Consider the following 7,391-nt stretch of genomic DNA (forward strand, 5'->3'; position numbering starts at 1 on the left):
TTTCAGCCGCTTTTAATGTTCCAGCATTAGCCAGTCGAACAGCTTTCTTCAGCTGTTCAAGCTGAGCCTTCAAGGGCTTATACCCTTTTATTTCACCAGAGGTCGCCCTGTCACCCATTCTGCCACACACTCACTCACCTCCTCCTATGACGTTTTCTAGCTCCGCCTCCTCAGTTACTCTGTTGTACTTCACTTTCGGTTTCCACAACCCGTCTCGCCACTCTGACAGCCGCTTCCTCGTCTTCTCCTGCTTGGTGACACACAGAGTTTAACCCAACTTATCATAAGCCATCCGTGACTTGACCACCCGTTCATCACAACACACTTCATCTGTTCTGACCCGGGTTCCACCTTAACACGCCCTCATCCAAGCATGTCAAACTCGGCACCCATCTCTGCCGCTTCCACCAGCGAGACAAGAAACTCCGCCGCGTTAGATGGCACCCACCCCGGGTTATTTTCATTGTCCGCCAATTCCATTAATCCGTAAACAATAGCAAACATTTATTTACATACTCATCCAAATCATCTAACTCAACTGTTGCGGATATGGACACTTCATACGGGCATTCTCCGTTTCTCCATGGCAAACACAGTTAATTTCAAACACCCTTCCACGAGTGAAATATCCACTTTACAGAACGCCTCCAACAGCATTTCGGTTATTTTCCAGCTGATTGTTCCCTATATAAACCTCAAATCCAGATTAACACTCTTCACTTTTAAACCTTATTATTTCAACCAACCAACCCGTTTTTATTTTATGTTATTTTTTGTTTTTTGCTTTTACTGGTAAATCAACACCAACTCCCCTCTATTGTATAACTCTTCTACTCCTAATAAGTCCACTTTATTGCGTGCTCATTTCACTGTGATTTTTTATTTATTTATTTTTTTTAACCCTCAATCCTGTAATTTTATATCTATTAATCTGTCACGCTTATTAGTGGCTCATGGTTGCTTAAGGCTTATGTCTGAACTTGACCACCGAGCCGGAGTATCATTCGATCCTAACAGGACGACCACTCCATTTTCTCTGGGTCAAGACAGCTCATTCATCTTTAACAATTCTCTACTGATATGTCAGCATGCTACAGCCCAACACTATTATATGGCCATGTGCTTAACAAACTCAAATCATCCTATTAAACTTTGTGTACTTTATCTTATCTTCACAATTTAATCTCAAAAGGTCATCAAAATTTTTTTTTTTTTTTTTTTTTTTTATAATCAGTCCTATCACTACAACATAGGCCGCAGTGAGTTATACTTAAATGCACCATGTGTTATTATGCACAGTAAAATTTGACCGGGTTTCTCAGAGGTACTTATCTGTTTATTTAAGCCTCAGGTAAAAACACAAGAAAACTCAAACGTCAATATCACCCGTTATGTATTGCCTAAATTAAAACAGCTTTAACTTCAAATCATCCAGCTTTGCATCACAACAACATTCAAAACCCAGCTCATCAATAACATCATTGCAGCAATGAAACAAAGCCCCATGTATATCCCCATACAAACAAAGCAACGTAATATTTACAGTCAGTTAACCATATGTATAAATCATGCTTATGACCTCAAAAACACTTTAAACCAAAACAGAGATCCTTGTGCGTTTCACAGCGGCCAACTCATTTGCATATGTTCGTACTTTCACCGTCCGTTACCCGGTCCAGTGGTACTCTATGTCAAAGGGACTAAAGGCATGTTGGCAGAACGATAAAAACGCAGTGGCAGCTTCACCTGGGTCTCTTTCGTGTGTCTCAATGTATTTTTCCAAACACCGGAATATCAGGAAACTACGAAACAGAAAGTTAAATAACTGTAATTCTGACCGTCTTATATCTGCGGACACGGTAAAACCATAATGGTTCTGCGGCGTTTCAGCCCAACAAATGCATCTCATATGAATAACACTCCCTGTACGTGAATATTCAATCTGACAAGATCCAGAAACAAACATCCTTTTTTATCTTAAGAAAAATCAAATCACAGTTCATATATTCTATCTCAAAACTCAGCAAAACAGTCATACACTCATGTCAAAAATTAAGACTTTACTCACAAAATGGTAATAAACAAAACCAGCATTTTAAATACACGCATTCAGCAATACATAACAATTTCTATAAACTTCCCAAAACTCTAGGGATTTCGCAGCCACGTTCTTTATTAAACAACTGTTCAAACTCCTTCGTGCACTCACGTTAGCAGCCGTTTCATTTACATAGACACAGGTTATCTGAAAATAACTCACAGAGCTGCAGCATTCTCTCCCTCAGTCAAACTCATCACGCACTCACACATAGCGGTGACCCTTAAGCTCGGTCACTGATCACACATTCACCACATTTAATTCGACTCTATTTATCTTCTCATAATATGCAAAACCAGCCTCTCAGTTACAGACATTTTACCAGAATTTTTCAAACAATAGTTACACATTCAATCCACTCGAAACCGAAAGCGATAGTCACTATGAGCGTCACTGCTCCTCATTTACATAAACACACACCATCTAAAAATAGAAGTCAGCAGGCTGATACAGAGACTCCCTTCAGCCGAAGATTTCTTACCATTATATTATTATCTTACAGAGACGTCCTTATTTTTACAACTGCACAGATTTTTTAGGCCTCTTAGTTCCTATAAATTTCGACAAATTTACCCATAACGGTCCGACCGATAAAAGTCCCAGACTTTTTTGCGACCAATTTTAGCCAGTATTCCGTCCCTGACGGTGGCCCGATTGCTAATACCCTAACCAAATTTATCGTAGCCAAAAAAGCGCAAATAGGGGATTCGATCGATCCCCTAGCAATTTCGGAGTTTCCCAACCTCTCCCCCGCTGTCGACGGTACTATCCCTACTGTCCTAGTAGGTCTAAGGTCAGCGTCCTGCCTTAGCGCAAGCGTTACCAAGGAGAAAATGCGCTTCTTAACAGACGCCGCTGTCGTTCTAGAAAAATTTATAATAATTTGAAACAACAATCTACACCCGGAGCCGGATAAGATTGAGGCAGATCTCCCGTTGTGGACATAAGGGACTTGAACCCACGAACTGACCATCACACGTAGATCAAATGACCAACGGGCTTCACCCACACAATAATCAAATTCCCTACCACACTAAAATTCTCTCAGTACTGTCCTTTATTAGTCTTCATTATCCTTATTTCAACCGATATGCTCATGAGATTACAATCAGAATCAAATCAAAACAGACATTCATCAGTAACTTTCAGTGAGTAGACTTTCTAATTTTGTCGTGTTCAATCTGACACTTTTTGGAAATTCACTTCAACAGGTAGTGTCTTACCTTTTTTTTAGTTCGCGGCGAATGTCCCCTCACTTCCACCACTGATTTCCGTCTGTCCGCCTGACCACCTCGGACCCTGTCCAGCGCCTCCCTGGTCTTGTCCTCACTCCAACCACCGGAACGAGCCCCCAAATGAGCCACAGCTCTTTAATAAGCTCAAATGCAATCATGTGTAAAAGATTAAAATCATTTTCATAACAAAAGTTCTCTCTTCTCAGATGTACCAATATGTTTGCTCGTCTCTACTACAGTTCAATCATTGAAAATCACACTGATCAGCATGCTTTGTGGAAATTACAGATTACATCATGGCAAAAGCATTTTCCAGACCTCTCACTCCCCTTTTGACCTCTGACTGACCAGAGGTCACCATACTTCAGGTGCTTCACTCCTCGTCCCACAGAACGACTCCCATGTCCATCAAAGGCATCATGGGTATGTGGGCTTCTGCTCCTGGATCCACTGCCTTCGTGATCACCTTTTCTAACAGAGCTCGGGCACAAGGAATGAGACAACAGCCACAGGTCACCAAAATACCCACCAACACAGCTAATGAAAGCATAATGGGAAGTACAAACCCTTTCCACTGTCCGAAGACCGAGGTCATCCAGCCATCCAGCGGATTCTCAATTCCCGAATGTTCGTGCATGGTCTTAGAGAGCGTTTTCAGCCCTCTAAAGCCCGTGACTGACCCGCTGGAGCTGTGTTATTAGGAATAAAAGTACAGCATTGATCACCGAACATCGCACATACACCGCCTCGTTCTGCTAACAGCATGTCTAAAGCCATTCTATTCTGCACCCCATCAACGAGGTCGGACCCACTTGCTCCACTAGCCCTTTAATCCCATCTCGAGTAAGGTTAGAGAGTCTCAGCAGATTATAGTGAACATAATTAATCCTATCCACATTCTTGTTAGGGGTCACAGGAAAGAGAGCAGCGATTATTGGAATATTTTCAAACCGGCAGCTATTTGATCTGCCAACTTATACTCATTTGAACTCCCCTGGGCACTCCTATTGAGTCTATCCAGGTCGGCGAGTCCATCCTAGGATCATAAGCATGTGTTCCCAAAGCCCTCTCTTTTCAGAGAACGTGTCTCTTTGCGCCTAGCTGTCAGTGTGCGTGTGTCGTGCTTTGGGAATGCCTTCACCCGGTTTCCTATTAACATAAGTGGCACCTAGCCTCACCATTTTCCAGACGTCTCCACTCCCCCAGAGGAACACGAGCCAAAAGAGTTTTATGTCCGCACTTAATAAAGCCCACTTCTCGTCCCCCAGGTCCCAATCAAAGTGTTTGCATGACTTACATTGTTTGTGGTTCTCCCGCCTTTGGTAACCGAACACCAACTTGGGTCAATTTCTCCCACCTCATATTTCACGTGATCTGTGGAGAACTTAAAACACGTATAATTATCTTTTTCGGCATAAATGGTCCCGCCTTTTATGTTTATCGGTTGGGGAAATAAACTGGACAACACCGTGCAGTTTCCAGTGCTCACCACTCCTCTGGTCAGTTGCAGCATACAGTCATAGCCCCACTGATCCTCTGGATGTGTTAGTGGTGCTGGTTCTGTGAACAAACGTGGTCTAGCCGACGCACAAGCCACACAATTTGACACCTGCTGTTCCTCGGCATTTAATGCCATCCAGTCCAGCCACAGGTTACTGTCACTGAACCCGGTGGCGCTTCCATCTATCAAATCCTTTGGTTTTAACCTCAGATAATTATACCGTGAGGACTAATTAATCCTGGCTTTTGGTTCCCGTTCCTCTGGTGCTGCGGTAGAGCAGCGACGTGGAATACTGGCTTGGGTTTTTTGTTGACAAGATTTATCCTAATTACCCCTGTCGGATCTGTTCCCACCATATCTATCCAGGATTACCAGGTAAAACACACCTCCCGGACTTTCTGACCTAGGGAGAGCATTCCAAGGACCCAGGGAAAGAGTGATGGGGTTCTGAGAAGTGGAAAAATCCCTGCGTGTGTCGTGCTTTGGGAATGCCTTCACCCGGTTTCCTATTAACATAAGTGGCGCACCTAGCCTCACCATTGCGCACGTCCCCTCTCAATTGCTTCTCTTTCAGGAGGAGGGAGACCCCAGAGCCGGTTGGGAGCAGCAGATCAATAGTTGTATGCTTTGTCAGAAAGCGTTTTCCTTGTCCCAGATGGTGGTTCCACCATCACTGCTGCAGTAGCAGGAGGATGGATATTCATATTTTCTGACATCGTCTTCCAATGTTGCATTTTCCCAACTTGTCTACTGAAGACAGTACAGGTTGTCCAGTGTTCTTGATGTCATGATAGTGCACTCACATAGAGGTGTTATTACTGTTGTTAATAATGACAAGCCATGCTGTTGAAGCACACAACACCTCTGTGTAAAATAATATGTGCTGCAACATTAGGAGGAAGACGAAATGGTCAATTAGATTGAAAACACAGTTTAACTGTAATCCAGTGCGTGGTTAGCCCAAGGCCTTCAGGGATCAGTTCAGTGCAAAATGAATGAAACTTAATAAAGGGCAAGTGTAGTCAGGCTGTCACAGTTTATGTGGGCCACGTCACTTCTGAAACACTCCCCTGAGGTGAGGTAGGCAGAGAAGGAGCTGCCTCCTGTTTTTGCTGCAGCAGACACAACATGAGATGGTCACAGGCTGAGATACAAACTTGGGTCAGTGAGCTGGAGTCTGTAAGTACTGCTCAAACATTTACTGTTACAAGTTAGGGCTCATATTTCGGATGCACCGAGTCAGACATCAATGCATTCATTTTCTTGTGTAGGCCTAATGGAAAAAAAAAATCATTACTCATAATAACAAATGTATTCAGATCATAGAGCGAAAGAAAAATCCCCACAAATCGATCACGTTGAACCATCAAATCATACGTGATGCTCAGATTAATTTCAGGCTTAAACAGCAGCACAGCCTGTTTCTCCTCTGACACTGTGGATGCAGGTGATAATGAGTAACCATGGTTACAGGTGGACGTTCGCTCTGAAACTCTGATGATTCCTTATAAAAGATCTCAGGTTGTTGTTACCATGTATCCTGTAAATGAATGAAATCTAGTGGACATTTGTGGGAAATAAATCAGATATAGAAATATAGAGTGCAAAGACAAAAACACTGTAAAGAGAGAGTGATTACTGAGACCAAAAGAAAAGGGAAACATAAATGAACAAAAGAAGAAGTGATGTGATGTGAAGATAGATGTCATTCAGTGGAAAGGGCCCAGGAACCAAATAAGCTGCCAGCTAATACATACCCGTGGCTGCATTAAATGTGGCTGGCATTCAGGGGGCACTTCTACTGAGCATTTAAGACATACGATGAGCTTCTCTGCAATCTGCTTCTTGGTGAATTATAATACAACTTTTCAACTGAACTTCTGAAGTTGGTAAATAATGTGAGTTCACAAATGGGCAGAGAGCCCAGTTCTGCTTATCCAGGTGGATGTAGTGAAAGTGTGATGTTTCTGTCTGTACTCAATAATGCTTCTTCAGCTGATTATTGATTCGGGGGACTTGAGGTAAAGAATGTTACATGTTTCTCATCTTATTTGCTTCAGTAGTTCTTCAACTTACTTTGGAAAGTTCTGATCAACACGACTGAGCCGTTTGTTGTTTTAACTTTGCATAATGCAGCACTGTGGTGGACCCAAAGCTCTGTGCCATCATATCTTTTCTGGATGCTGATCGTTTTCTCTCTAACACCATAACTCCCCAGTGCCCCCCTGTGGCAACACACAGGAACTGAAATGTTCAAAACAACCAAATAAGCAACACACTGTTTAACAAGACAAATTGGACCAGATTAAACAATATTGTTTCATGCTGTATGTCTTTGATTCTTTAATGAATGCTGACACCCTCCTGCAGCGTCCTGCAGTCTGCATGGCCGTCTTCGCCTTTCGTCACTTCTTCCTGGCTGATGAATTATAATATATAGTTTCTGTGGTTATCAACTGAATATTAAATATCAGAAGTGGTGAAAGAATACATTAGATGCATTACAAAACAGAAATAAACACTATAAAAACTGCCAGCTCCTCAGTGATCGTACACA

The sequence above is a fragment of the Oreochromis aureus genome, linkage group 17 (assembly GCF_013358895.1).
Source record: "Oreochromis aureus strain Israel breed Guangdong linkage group 17, ZZ_aureus, whole genome shotgun sequence".
Lineage (NCBI taxonomy): Eukaryota > Metazoa > Chordata > Actinopteri > Cichliformes > Cichlidae > Oreochromis > Oreochromis aureus.